Source organism: Malus domestica, chromosome 06 (assembly GCF_042453785.1).
Source record: "Malus domestica chromosome 06, GDT2T_hap1".
In the NCBI taxonomy this organism is placed as follows: Eukaryota; Viridiplantae; Streptophyta; class Magnoliopsida; order Rosales; family Rosaceae; genus Malus; species Malus domestica.
In genome coordinates, this window is record NC_091666.1 from 3,837,647 (window position 1) to 3,853,509 (window position 15,863).

General features: G+C 37.6%; 1 long non-coding RNA gene and 1 other non-coding gene across 2 annotated transcripts; one reads left to right on the forward strand and one right to left on the reverse strand.

Moving 5' to 3' along the window:
- The first annotated feature begins 4,196 nt into the window (after nt 1-4,196).
- LOC114825695 (small nucleolar RNA R71) lies at nt 4,197-4,301 on the forward strand. The gene has a single exon (XR_003774526.1). It is a non-coding gene; the product is annotated as a small nucleolar RNA R71 (small nucleolar RNA).
- A 6,319-nt stretch (nt 4,302-10,620) lies between these two features.
- On the reverse strand, nt 10,621-11,442 carry LOC139197179 (uncharacterized). Its single transcript, XR_011582315.1, has 2 exons — nt 11,324-11,442; nt 10,621-11,014 (listed from the first exon to the last, which is right to left on the reverse strand). It is a non-coding gene; the product is annotated as an uncharacterized lncRNA (long non-coding RNA).
- Between the last annotated feature and the right edge of the window lie 4,421 nt (nt 11,443-15,863).

Sequence of the window (15,863 nt, forward strand, 5' to 3'; positions counted from 1 at the left end):
AAGGGAATTTCACCTAATCGTTACAAACTTATATTCAAAAGTAGTAAAAGTTGTTGATCACAATCGTTTTAAGTAAATTCTTGGCATAAGTTTCATGCAATTCATAGTAACAAGTGCCTCGCCAATGCTTATGATTTTCATAGAACTTAATGATCTTTGCTTGTATCTTTGTTATGCAATTCATGCAGGGAACTTGTGAGGAATGCTTTGGGTTGTCGTATGCAATTCATCCAATTCGATAACTTTAGGAAAATCTGAGGGTTAATTAGTGCAATTCACGGTTAATCTGGGGTGTTGGGAATTCATGGTTTATTGAGAAGCAATTGGAAATCGTTTTGTATGCAAGTGTGACATGTGTGGAAAAGAACCCCTTAGCTAGCTTTCCATCCGTTAACTTTAGCCAAATTCGTTTTAAAATCTGTTCAAGTTACAAAGTTTCTGTTTTGTTTTTAACCTCGTCTAAAAATCAATCCCCCTTTATTTTGTTGAGTCATCTTAGTTAGAAATCAATTTAGTTTGTGATTTTAAATGTCTTGAGTCAAGTTATAACTTATTTTCGTCCAAATTGTGTTTTGTGTTCAAAACTGCCCAGATTGTGTTTTTAAGGCAGTTTTGAGTGTTTCTGGGCTGTTTTGAGTCTTTTGGTTTGTTTTAGTGTTTTAGAGTTTAGTTTTGCATTCTTTGAGTCTAGTTTAGTGTTTTAAACTTGTTTATACATTTTGAGTCAGTTTTCAAGTGATTTAGCAATCCCTCCTAATCCCCGGCCCTGAACGATCCCTACTTACATACTTTGCTACAATTGATAAAAAGATGGTTTAATTAATCTAGATAAATGGTCAGCCACCACATTTTCACTACCCTTTTTATCTCTGATTTCTTAATCGAACTCTTGCAATAAAAGAATCCAACGAATCAATCGAGGCTTAGCATCTTTTTTAGACAACAAATACTTCAAAGCTGCATGATCTGTATAAACAATCACTTTAGCCCCAACTAAATAAGAACGAAATTTTTCCAGTGTAAAAACAACTGCCAACAATTATTTCTCTGTGGTTGCATAGTTTAGTTGTGCATCATTGAGGGTTCGACTAGCATAATAAATAACTTGGGGAAGCTTATCTTTCCGTTGTCCAAGAACTGCTATTACTGCATAATCTAAAGCGTCACACATTAATTCAAAAGGTAAGCTCCAATTAGGGGCTGCAATAATGGGTGCTATAGTGAGGAGTGTCTTTAACTTCTTAAAGACCTCCAAACAGGCCTCATCAAAAACAAAGGAAGCATATTTAGCCAATAAATTACACAATGGTCGGAAAATCTTGGAGAAATCCTTGATGAACCATCTATAAAACCCAGCATGGCCAAGAAAATATCGAACACTCTTAACAATTGTCGGGGGTGGCAACTTTGCAATTACATCAATTTTAGCCTTATCAACCTTAATACCCCTGTTAGAAATCAAGTGGCCTAGGACAATTCCCTGCTTAACCATGAAATGACATTATTCCCAATTTAAAACAAGATTGGTCTTAATGCATCTTTCAAGAACTAGAGATAAATTCTGCAAACATTGGTCAAAAGAGTCCCCAAAAACAGAAAAGTCATCCATAAATACCTCAACTACTTGTTCAACTAACCCGAAAAATATGCTCATCATGCATCGCTGAAACGTGGCAGACGCATTGCACAAACCAAAAGGCATTCTTCGATATGCAAATGTCCCAAAAGGACAAGTAAAGGTTGTCTTCTCTTGATCCTCAGGTGCAACTAGAATCTGGTTATACCCTGAATATCCATCCAAGAAACAATAGAAAGCACGACCAACCAACCTTTCCAACATTTGATCAATGAATGACAATGGTAAATGATCTTTTCTAGTACCCGCATTGATCTTTCTATAATCAACACACATACGCCACCCAGTAGTCAAACGTGTAGGCACAAGTTCATTATTATCGTTCTTCACAACTGTAATTCCAGAACGCTTCGGCACCACTTGAGTTTGACTAATCCATTTACTATCTGAAATGAGGTAGATCATCCCAGCATCTAAAAGCTTCATAACTTCATTACGAACAACTTTTTTCATAATTGGATTTAAACGACGTTGAGCATCAATGGCAGGCTTTACTCCATCTTCCATCAAAATTCTGTGCATACAAATTGTAAGGTTGATCCCTTTAATGTCTGTTATAGTCCAACCAATTGCATCTTAATAACTCCTTAAAATATGTAACAGTTTATCTTCTTCTGTTGATGATAAATCAACAGTAATAATAACTGGTAGCGAAGAATCTGCACCCAAATAAGCATATTTCAAGTGTTCTGGTAGCACTTTTAACTCCAATTTAGGTGGATGTACCTTAGAAGGCTGTAATAGTTTTTTGGGTTCCCGCACACTCTTAAAAACATGCATCCAACGGGGGGTTGAAAATGAACACTTTCCAAAGCTGAAACATACTCAAAAACCTCTTCATCTTCTGTATTTTTATTCTCAAACCCATGCAACACATTTAACAATGGATCAGATGTCAACGTGGCATAATTTCAGCATGTATTAAGTTGTCAAACACATCAACACTCATACAATCTTCCACTTCAACTGGCCTTTTAGTTGCTTCAAATAAAATGAACACAACATATTGATCTTGCACTCTAAGTGTAAGTGTTCCAGCCTCTACATCAATTAATGTTCAAGCAGTTGCCATGAAATGACGTCCCAAAATAATTGGTGTTTGCATATCTTCATCCATATCCAAAATAACAAAATCTGCAAGAAGATAGAGATTATCCACTTTAATAATTACGTCTTCAATAATTCCCCTAGGATAAGCAACTAAATGGTCTGCTAGTTGTAGAATAACTTATGTAGGCTTGATTTCTCCTTGTCCTAGTCTCTGAAAAACAGAAAAAGGCATTAAATTAATACTTGCACCTAAATCAATTAAAGCACGTTTAAAATTAGAATTTCCAATTGTGCATGAAAATGTAAAACTCCCTGGATCTTGTTTCTTTGGGGGCAATTTGTGTAATAGAACTACGCTACATTGTTCTGTAAGAATCACTTTTTCAAAATCAACGAGCTTCTTTTTCTTTGTGCAAACATCCTTCAAAAACTTGGCATAAGACGGAATGTTCTTGATGGCATCGATTAACAGTAGATTAATCCGAACCTTAGACAAAGTCTTCATAAAATCTGTCAAATGTTGATCTTTAACTTTAGGCTTCAACCTTTCGGGATAAGGCATAGGTGGCTCATAAACACATTCCGCAGCAATATCTGCACTATTTTTGGAACTGCTCAAGGGTTGTGCAGAATCTTTTAAATTGTCAGATTTTTCAACATTTCCCGAATCTGTATTTGGCTGTGATACCACCTGCGAATTTTGAACACAATTTTCAAGTCTATTATCATAAAATTTGCCAAAACGTGAAACTCTAACTAACTGCCTTGCAATCTGCACCTCCCCTTAGATTTGGTTCGGTTTGGCTGGGAAATGTACCCGGTGCTCTTTCTGAAACCTACAAAGCAATCTGCCCAATTTGTTTTTCCATGTTTTCATTGCTACCTGTAGATTTTGGATTTCTTGAGTGGTAATATTCGCTAATTTTTTAATTGCAACCTCCCAAGCAGCCTTAGGTGCAGCAGATTATTGTACCTGCTGTTGAAATTGTGGCATAGAGTGCTGATCTTTGTCCCACTTTAAATTAGGATGATCTCTCCAACCTGGGTTGTAGAAATTTGAATACGGGTCATATCGGGGACGCTGGAAATTGTTAAATGCATTAACCTGCTTTGCTGTAAACTCTGAACAAAAATCTTTATGTGGACAGCTCATAAAATCATGAGTTATCATGTTGCAAATGCTGCAGGCAGCTTGTAAGGGCTATTGTACAACAACCTGTGAACCTGGAATTCTTTGTAATAACAAGTCAAATTTTGCATCAAGTCTTTTCTCCATGTTTTCAATTTGTGCTGTAACATATGGAAAGCCGTTAGACATCTTAAAAATAGACCTAGATTGTGGCTGCTCAACTGCCCACTGTTGTGTATCTGCTGCCATTTTTTTAAATAACAAACAAGCCCTTTGTGCATTTTTATCTTTGTACGAACCTCCGTATGAAGCGTTGACAAGAGTTTTTGTAGTCATATTTAACCCTCTGAAAAATATATGCATTTGATCAGTACTGTTAATACTGGAATGTGGACATTTTCTAATCAACTCTTTGAACCATTCCCATGCCTCATGAAACTCTTCATTTGGTTTTTGGGCAAAAGATAAAATATGAGTTCTCATGTCAAGAGTCTTTGAAGCTGGATAATACTTGTTTAAAAAAATTTCACTAAGTTGGGCCCAAGTACTAATGCTTCCAGATGGAATTGTGAAAAGCCATCTCCTTGCTTGATGTTTCAGAGTATATGGAAATAAACGGAGCTTAATAGATTCGGCTGAAAATCCTCTCACCAAAATATTCTTCCATCCCATTAAAAATTCTGCAATATGCATGTTTGGATCGTCGATTGATAACCCATGAAATGTAGGTACAATATTCAACATGTGCTGGTTTATTTCGAATGTACACCCTTCCTCCAATACCGGATAAGTAATGCAACTTGATATGTTAGTGGTATAAGCTGTTAAAGAATCACCCAAAGGTTGACCCACCTCTGGAATAACGAACGCCATTTTTTCTTTACTGTGCAGATTCCCAGAAATTAAAGACGGCAGAAACGTCCCATGTAAAGAAGGAACCCACTGCAAGTTTTGTTCCCTGCGTCTTCTGCTCAACGTTTGCTCAAGTTCTGGATCAAGTGGAATCAATTTATGCACTGTTGAACGGGTGCTGACCATGCACAGATTGTAATCTGCACTGCCCTGTTGTAATCTATAAAAAAATAAAATAAAAACGAAAATTAAATTTTTTTTATATGTATAAACAGCAATAACTAACTGAAAATCTAATTAGGACGAATTATTTTAAATAATCCCCGGCAACGGCACCATTTTCTTGATAGGGATTTTACTACTCATGTGCATAAGATAAAAACTCCTATAATATTTGCAAGAATTACAAGGTTATTGTAGTATAAACGGATCTCGCAAGGTCGTTCTCCACAGGAATTATTAATTAATTTGAAGCAAACCAAATTCCAATTAATTATTGTAAAGTAGAAATTGAGATGATTGATTTTTATGGCCTAATTTAATAAAAAGAATTTAACTAATAAAAATAAGACAATCTGCAATATTAAAACTAGAGGGAAAAGAAAACAGTTTTGGGAGAAATCAAATTAAGAAAGCACTAGGGTTCCACCATCACCAACCAATCCTATGAACTTTTACCAATCACTTATGATCTACACATGCCACTTTGAAGGTTAGATTTTCCTAATTCATATTCCACTTGGAATCTCCAACATAGAACGTATATCTAACATGCAACCTATCCGGACGTTCGGATCAAATCTGAACATGAAAGACTCATTATGCTTTATGAAAACCCTTTGAAAAACCATGCAACCCTTAAGACGTGGTGTTCATCCTAAGTGAAATTACAATTATTAATCACAAGAAGCCAGCATCAATTTCAGGGAACCTTCCAACCAAAATTGCATCAAATTACTTTTCTAAAGATCCTAATGGTGATCAGGCATTAAGATAATTAGATAGTTTTAATCCCGGTGATTAATAATTCAAAGTATGCATACAATCAATCATATGCAATTAAATAAAAATCACATATTCATGCTAAGGCTCAAGGCTTCGCCCTAGCAAAAGGAATTAGTTATGCATATTCATAATTGAAATCATAGGAACTATTATTAAGAAAAGGATTGAAAACACCTTAAAGTAGAAAATCTCCAAGAACCCTAGCAATTCTCTCTGTCTCCTAAGTTGCATAAAAGAAAGCGTAGCAAAAAAATAAAGAACGGCCAAGCAATATATTTGCTAAGCCCCCCACAAACCCTAAAACATAGGTCTCTTATTCCAATTAGGAAACTAAGAAAAATAAAAATAAAAAATCTTAGAAAATAAAACCCTAATTAAACTAGGGGAATCTGCCAAGTACTTATCCAGCCCCGTTTTAGTCTCAGATCTCCTCCAAATCCGGCCCAAGATAGCTTATTTTAAAGATTAGGCCGTTCCGAGCACATCTCCAGAAGGCCACGAAACCATCTGAGTCATCTTGGGCTCCAAAAACGCAATTTAAGCCCAGAAACGTCATTTTCACCGCGCGTCGCTCCTTTATTTTATCGCCAGAAAATAACAGCTTGGTAGAAAAATCCCAAATTTTGATATGATCAAGCTACGTGACTCACGAACGTCTTCCAACTAGAATTACTCCAAAATTCGTCCATTTGGTCTTGTTTTGCTCCAGTGGAAGTTGAAAGTCCTATATTGAAAATACAATTCAAAGTATCAAAATTCTTCCAAAATATTAACCAAAATATACTAAGAATAGGGTAAAATATATAATATAAAATTTACTCATCATACGCCAGCAGAGGAATTGTATATGGAGGACAACTCAAAACCCTCTAGTCATCGCGGTTGTTGGGAAATTTGTAAAGGGTGGGTGCTATTTGAAAATCCACCTCAAGAAAGAGTTGGTCCTACGCTGGTGTTTGGAAATGTTTTCTCAAATGCAGTTGGGGATGAACATGGATGTCCTACCATTAAAGAAATAAGGGTAGAAAATTCATCTCCGGCTGAAGGTTCCATACCTAGGGCTACAGGATGAAACGGGGCTCGAAAATTGAAGGAAAAAGGCAAGGCAAAGGATGATTACGCCTTTCAGCAAGAAATGGCATCCTTGTTGCCATTAATGATGGAGCAAAATCCTTTGCCGCGGAAGAAAGGAACCATAGGCACGAAGAACAGGCAAAACAAATACAAGAAGAGATGGATGATAAGAACATGCAAAGGAACACTTCATATTACACTCCAATGAGTAAGGCATATTTTGATAGGAAAATGTGGGAAATTATGGTATGACGATAGTTGTTTACATCTGACTATACTCCTACAATGGCGGATGAAGATGATGATTATAGTCTTTAAATTGAAGTTGTTGTTGTCTTTAATATTTAAGTTGTAGTTTTAAAATTTAAGTTGTTGTAATAAGAAATATGATTTGGTACTGTTCATTAAAATATTAATTTCTTGGAGGAATATAGAGTTAAAGCGAGTCCTCTGGCCCTCATTCGATATGAGATGGCCTAAGAACTCGACAGCTGGTATGCGTCTAACTGAAAGTTCCTTTCACAAACCTACTATTGTTGTAATCTTATGGCAGTATATGAAGATTTGATTTTTCTAATCCAAGCTGTCAACAAAAGGACAAATGTATCATCTCATTCAATTAAGAAGTGGCCCAAGTGGGCTTTAGTGAGCTGATAAAGAAGAACGAAATTTTTATTTTTATATTTAAATAAAAGATTTATAGATTAAAACATCGAGAACTTTAACGAAAAGCTCACAGTACTGTTCACTTTAACGAAAAATCACATTTTTACACTAAAAAGTCAATCCTGGTACTATTCACTTTACCCTTTATTTTGTCATTATCGTTAAAACTCAAAATTTTTAAACCCTTTTCATTAGTTTTCCTTAAAACATTTAGGGGCTCATACTTCAGGATATTATAGAAAATCTCTATTGAGAAAGCGAGGAATTGAACTGTAGTTCGAATTCAGAGATTGAATGTCATTAACAAACTAAAAGAGAATGCTTTGAATTGTATTATATTCTTCTCAATAAGAGGTACTTATAGGTTTACAACCCTAACATAAATGGAAAAAGAACTAATTACAAGTGATTACATGAGAATACACGAAATTACAATCAATTAGGGATCCTACTTAAAATAGAAAAGTCAACACTCCCCCTCAAGTTGGTGCATATATGTCGCTCATACCCAACTTGTGTAAGAAACTTGAAAACTTATGACTTGAAACAGCTTTTGTGAGGATATTTTCCAACTGATCTTCTGTTCTTATCGTCAGTACTTCAATTATTTTCCCTTCCAATTTTTCTTTGATGAAAAACCGATCAACTTCAACATGTTTTGTTCTATCATGTTGTACCGGATTATGTGCGATGTCACGGGCAGCTTTATTATCACAAAATAATTTCATGGGCTGATCATGTTGTATACCCAAATCGCTTAACAGAAGCTTAAGCCACAAAATTTCACAAATTCCCAAACCCATACCTTTGTATTCTGCTTCTGCACTGGAACGGGCAACCACATTCTGTTTCTTACTTCTCCATGTAACCAAGTTACCCCCAACAAACGTAAAGTAACCTGATGTTGAGAGCCTATCGTCAATTGAACCCGCCCAGTCTGCATACGTATAACCTTCAAAGCTAAAGTGATTATTCCTTTTAAACAAAATTCCTTTGCCCGGACTTCCCTTCAAATATCACAATATTCTCATCATGGCATTCATATGTTGTTCTCCAGGATCATGCATGTATTGACTCACTACACTCAAGGCATAAGCAAGGTACGGTCTTATGTGTGCCAAATATATCAAACGGCCTACTAACCTTTGGTATCTTCCTTTGTCAACTGGTACTTGATTAGAATCAACACTAAGTTTCAATCTTTCTTCTAATGGTGTAGCTACTGGCTGACATGCCAGTTTCGTGCAACAAATCAATAATATACTTCCTCTGAGACAAGAAAATTCCAGAACTGATTCTCGACACCACAATCCCTACAAAATATTTCAGGGATCCAAGGTCCTTCATTTCAAATTCTGTAGACAGGTATCTTTGCAAGGCCGCACGTTCTTCCGGATCATTACATGTTACCACCATATCGTCTACATACACAATAAGTGCAATAAGCTTCCCATTCTGTCTTTTCAAGAACAAAGTATGATCGGAGTTACTTTGTCGGTAACCAAATGCTCTCATAGATTTTGTGAATTTTCCAAACCATGCTTGAGGAGACTGCTTTAAGCCATACAAGGATTTCTTCAACTTGCACACCTTTCTTATGTATTTATCTGGAGCAATACATCCAGGTGGAAGATCCATATAAATCTCTTCTGTCAAATCTCCATGCAAGAAGGCATTCTTCACATCAAAATGTTGTAAAGGCCAATCAAGATTTGCATCCAAGGACAACAAAACACGAACAGTGTTGATCTTGGCCACAGGAGCAAATGTATATGTATAGTCAATTCCATATTTTTGAGTATATCCTTTTGCTACCAGTCTTGCCTTGAAGTGATTCACCATCCCATCAGCTTTATACTTCACAGTATAAACCCATTTACATCCCACAGGTTTCTTATCAACTAGCAAGTCTGCGATCTCCCAGGTAGCATTCTTCTTCAAAGACTTTAACTCTTCATTCATTGCTACTTGCCAACATGGATCAGTTAAGGCCTCCTGCACACTGTTAGGAATAGATACAATAGATAATTGATACAAAAATGACTTATTTGATTCTGACAGGTGACTGGTCAACACATAATTAGTTAATGGGTATAACACATTGGATTCAGGGTTAGGCTTATTCATTGGATACCTAGTTTTGCATTTAAGGTCAGCTTCATAAGTAGGTTTAGGAATACCTCGGTTTACACGGTCAGAGAGGCGACGTGGCGGTGGTGCATCCAGGATCAAAGGGGATTGATTATGGTTATTGGGGCTCAAGGGCGGTGATATCGATTGTGAGGTAGTTGGCAACACAGGGTTGTCCGCTGGTGAGGAAACTGGCAGTGAGATGTCAGGCAAAGATGAAGGTTGTGAGTTATCTGGTGCAGTCAACTTGTTACTTTCAAAGTTTTCAACATTGTTTCCATGTGAATGATTACCACTTGTCTCCAAGACATTACCACTTACCTCCAATTCATTCACATTATTATTTTCTTGTGAATGATCACCACTTATTTCCAAGACATCACCACTTAAATCTAAATCATTCATACTATCTGTCTCCATAATAGTATAGTCAAAAGTTTGAACTTCTGTTTGATTCTCCCCTGAAGTGAAGACTCAGGACTGGAAAAGTACATATCATTCTCATGAAAGGCAACATCCATAGTGACAAACAACTTTTTCGTCGAAGGGTGATAACAACGATATCCCTTCTGATTTGAAGCATACCTCACAAACACACACCGTAAGGCCCGAGGTTCAAGCTTACTCTTCTGCTGTTTATGAAGATGAATGAAGGCCATACAGCCAAACACATGAGGTGGAAGATTGGGGACTGCATGAGCATCAACGTGTGAGGAGAGAGCCTGAAGTGGTGTTTGAAAATCAACGGATTGGGATGGAACACGATTAATGAGATACGCAGCTAAGATGAGCCTCGAGCAAAGAAGCATGAACAACCTCCAAAAGCTTACGGTTCTTGCATTCTGCAAACCTATTTGTTGTGGAGTATATGGGCATGTGGTTTGATGAACAATGCCATGATGATCAAGAAAGGCACGAAGGTCAGAGTTAACATATTCACCACCATTATCATTCCTAAGAACCTGTATGTGGGACTTATTTGTACTTGTACCATTTTATAAAACTGCAGAAACAAATAAGGAACTTCACTTTTGGACTTCATCAAACATACCCCAAGTCATACATGTGCAATCATCAATAAAAGTAACGAACCAATGAGCACCACCAAACGTAGCAGTTTTAGATGGCCCCCAAACATCAGAATGAATTATCATAAATGGAACTTAACTTTTATTCATACTGGATGGAAATGAAGTATGATGACTTTTAGCCATTTGACAAACACCACATTTAAAGCTAGAAACGTCATGCTTAACTAATAGGCTAGGAAACAATCTTCGTAAATAGCCGAAAGAAGCATGTCCAAGTCGATGATGCCACAACCAAACCTCTGAAGCTTTATCCTTCCCCCTATGAGATCCTTCCACGGCAAGAGCTTGAGTTAAATTTTGAGAACTGTTCGATGTCAGCTCCAAGTAGTAGAGCTTTCCCCTCTGAATACCATAACCAATCGTCTTACGAGTCTGAATGTCCTTAAAACACAAAAGGAAGGCCAAAAAATAACAAGGCAATGTAGGGCGACAGTTATTTGAGCAACAAATAATAAATTATAGTCAAGGGAAGGAACAACAAGTACGGAGTCAAGAATCAGAGTATCAGAGAGGGAGACATCGCCTTCCCCAATATGGGGACAACATTACCATTGGCAACACTAACTATAGTATTGGTGGATGGTTTTAGGATTTGGACTTGTCTAGAATCACAAGTCATATGTTCAGTAGCTCCAGAATCAATTATCCATGTACTATTCATAACAGATGCAGAAATTTTTAAAGCCTTACCATTATCACTTGTATGATCAGAATCAGCCTTAGCTTTGGCAACCAATGCACGCGACTTGAATCGGTCATGATTGATCCTACTCTCATGTTCAGTTTGATCAGATCGATGCATAGTGAGTGGGTCGTGAGTGGATGCAGGGATCGGTTCGGTGAACTCCGGTCTACAACGACAGCATCGCTCGCTGGTCGGACGGGCACAGTACACAACTGGATGCACGGTGGTTTTCAGTTGACTCGAATCAGCAACGACGGCGTCGCTCACTGGTTTCACAGTGCACGGCACAACAGGCTGCACGGTGATTTATGTTCTTCAGACAAATTGCAATAATAATAATATTTTTATTTTTCTTAACCTGGCTTTAGTGCCAAGGAGAGAATGCTTTGAATTGTATTATATTTGTGAAACCCCACCCCTAAAAGTAATGTAATTTCATTTTGTTTTGGGTATTGTTTTCTTTTAAAAAAAAATTTGGTGTTAAATTGTGTGCCATGTAGGGCCCATCCACTTTTTGGTCTCCTTCCCTCTCTTTCCCGTCACTCTCCTTCACTCTCTCTTTCTTCTTCTCCTTCATTATGCCACACCCATAACCCATATCCTAAAATCATCATCAAATCACAATTTCAACATCACCATCGTCTTTATCTCGTCGCTACAAACTCAACCATAGTCTTAGCATCTTGTAAGTCGAACCATGAAGCCTCGTACACGAGCTCCGATGCAGACCGCCCCTTTCGAGGAAAATTTTGGCCAAACCACAGCGAGTTGGCTGGCGTACAAGGTATTATTCTCTTTGTCTCACTAAGAACGACAACTTTCCTTTTTGTTTCACCCAATTTCCTTGAGTATTGAAGAAGTTATACTCATTTGAATCTTACCCAGTTTCCGGCGGCCTCTGAGGCTTTCGAGGCATTTTCCGGTCAAACCACTACGATTTAGACATCATGTGAGGTACCATTCTCTTCGCCTCTTCAAGGGCTATGATTAATGTTTTTGAATTACTTGATTTCGTTAAGTATTGATAAAGTTATGGTTGTTTAAAGTTTGTGTAAATTCCTGCCGAATCTGGCCTTCTCTTTCGAATGGGTCCGGCGACCCACATTCCAGAAAACCCAAGCCTTTTAGGCCATTTAGAACTGGGGCTTTAGGCCTGTTGGATCCGAGCCCAACCCAAACCCTTTTTCCTTTTATTTTGTTTTAATTTTAATTGTTTAATTATAAAGGCCTTTGGGCCATGTTTAAATTAGGGCCTTCAGCCTGTTCCCTTGTTGAACCCAGAAACCCTTAGGCTAAAAGCCTTTGGGCCTTTTGAACCAGGGCTTTAAGCCCTTTCCTCTTTAAGCCCTAAAACCTAAGGTCCTAACCCAATAAACCCTTTTAGTTTAAAAACCCTAAACCCAATTATTTACCCTAGGCCTTTTATCAACCTAATTCCCTAACCCATTAACCTAAACCTATTAACCATTTATCCTAAACCTAAACCTAACCCAAGTCCTAACCCTAAACCCTAGTCGGCCTAAAACCCTTAATGGAGAATATTCCGTCAGGGAATATTCTATTAGGGAATATTCAGGGAATATTCTATTGACGTTTTCAAAATTTATCCGTTTCCAATGTCCGTTTTCCCAAATTCTATTGCTATTATATAGTTTTATTAATTGAGCCCTTTATGTGCTTAGGGGCAATTATAGTGGCGTTTTTGTCTTCGCTAGTTGCGTGGCTCTTCGGTGGCGAAGTACTGTGAGTGGACCCCTTCTAAAAATGCATGTTTTAATAGTAGAAATGCATACATGGAAAAGCATGATTTAGTGATTATGTTCTATGAAACGCTTTGAGATAACTTGCTTACTGAGGCTATTTTGAATTATTACTATTTTTCCTATAACCCATGTTCTTATAGAATATCCGATGGATGACGATATGATATTTAGAATATGTTTCGAACACCTCTTTATAGTATAGATGATGGATGACTTTATAGTATGAAGTTTCTTTTCAAGATATATATGTTCAGTGGTTTTGTACTTACCTAGTGGTCCTTACGCTACGGGACGAAGGGATAGATTCTGGTCCGTCCCGGGCAACGGTTTGGTGTTGGCATAGGGCCTGGAGTGTGTTTCCTCTGGCTATTTAGCACAGGGACGGGGAGCCGGCATTGGGCCTGAAATGTATTTTCCTCTGACTGTCTGCTCAGAGACAGGGAGTCGGCATGGGGCCTGGGGGTTATCGGACAATTCACTAGTGATTATTATATATACAAGTTATGATTTGAGACATTGCACGGCATGCTAGGTTTCGAAAAACCTATGTTTATCATGATATATGTGTTTTCATAAAACCTAGGGGTTAGTATGTTGATAATTGTTTTATTATATATATATATCAACTTGGTCCACTCATGTTTGTTTTGCACCCCCTTCAGGACTTAGAATCGAGGCATACAATCCTGACATCCAGGCATTTCCGCATCCACATCTTCGAGTCCTTTCGGTGTAGGACCCACTCCTTTGTTCATTTAATTTTATATTATTTCTTTCGGTGTTCTATTTAGTCGTATGCTCTGAACACGTTCCTTAAATGCATATTCTTGATTATTTTATATTTATAAGTCTTATCTATTCCTTATTCTCAACATTTGCACTCAACAAATGGCTTTCATCGCCCTCGGATGTCGGCCAGCACATGCTCATCCTGGTATTCGGGGAATATCGGGATCGGGGCTTGTCAGATTAGTATCAGAGCTTGGTTTGTTCAGAGCATACTTAGGATATTCTCTTACGGTAGTAGTGTGTCTGTCATGACATCATTTGGATGTCACGACTTCTGTATTTGGTGTCATTCGACGCAATTGTGTAAACCTTTCTCTGTTTGAATTGTCACCATCTGGTTGAAATACAAGAATTTGTGTCGGGATTTTGCCTCATCGGTGATGTGTTTGAATTGTTGGACAACTTTCAACATCGGATCGATACTCTACGACGTGCATTCCCTGCGAATGACGGGTAAAGTCGGTGTTACTTGGAAACGAAGTGTTTTAGAAATCTCAGTTTGAGGATGTTTGGTCAAGACCAGCTGTAGATCCGAAATGGCAATGCCACTCTGCAACATGCGTTCCCTAGGAATTACGGGCGAAGTCGGCTCTACATAGAAATCTTGGGAAACGGAAAAAAAAATCTTGGTGGTACGAGTTGGTTAAGATCAATAGAAACCTGAAACAGTGATATCATTATGCGAAATGCGTTCCCTAGAAATGGCGGGCAGAGTCATATATCTTGGAAATTGCTCGAAACTTGGTGTTAGAGAAAGCGAGTATATGTTAGTTGTGATAACGGTTAGTAAGTGGTAGTTGGTGGGAGCAAATCAATATTCTCAGACTCATTACCACTAAAGAAATTTGTGTGATTTTTATAACAATTCTCAACGATTGTTCTATCGATTACCTTCTTGTTTACTCAACGACGAAGTCAAGTTCCTTAACCATTGATTGTCAACTTCACATCAAATCCTTCGAGAGTTGACTTCGTCTAGAGATTACACTTTTCTTGGGAAACTTCTCGGTAGCATACGCTTTTCCCATCAATTTCCAAAAGGTGTTGCGATTCTTGTCGTTGTTGTAGTTGGACTTGGATGATGAAAATCCAGACTTGTTGGATAAACAGACTCCTTGAACTTCACATGGGTCTGGCACTCGGTGGTAAAACCCTAGCACCTTGTCCACGAACTTTTCGATAGAGGTGAACTTAGCCTTTTGCTTGTAGCCCAACTAACTAGTGCTCTTGTTCGTTAATTGTTAAGCCTTGTAATTTTCAGTGTAATGGCTTAAGACTCTACCATATTCATCATTGTATGAAGATTGAGCTTTGCTCTAAACTTCTCTGGACTCATTGAGCCTTGGTTTTCTCAAAAGCATCACTTTAAGATAGCCAATCGTGTCACTGCATGTATACGCATGCTACTTCGTATCTTTCTTCCTCGTCATTCTGTTGATTCAGAGGTTCTATGTTTAATTTTTGAACTTTGAAACAAATCTCATAAAGTATTGTGAATTTTGAAATGTCTTTGGCCTCGTCAAATCTTATAAGCAGTTTTTAACTATTCTTTAAGCTTAGACTTGTTTCCTTTTTGGCTAAGAAACCCGTCAACCTTATTGTGATGATTAGCCAAATAATCATAAACAGTGACTTCTATTTCTGCATCTTCATTTTCCTTTGCTTGTTTGTTTCTCAATGTAAACTGAATCATGCTGGAACAATACATTAACGTTTGTTCTCGGCATGGTTCCTGGTTCAAATCTCGATATCTTGTACTCTAGATTTTAATGGATTTGTTTTGACCCTCAAATTCTTGAGTGTTCATTCAGCCTTCTCGACATGGTTTCTCGCTCAATCAATAAGGAATTCACGATCGATCGATTTGGCGGAAGTGTGCTCCAAATTCTTATCGATTTAGACAGGAACGTAAAGAGCATAACCTTTTCACAAGCTTACCAGAAAGAATTCCATGTGGGTGTGAAGTTAAGCCGTCTTTTGGTAAGAGATTGGT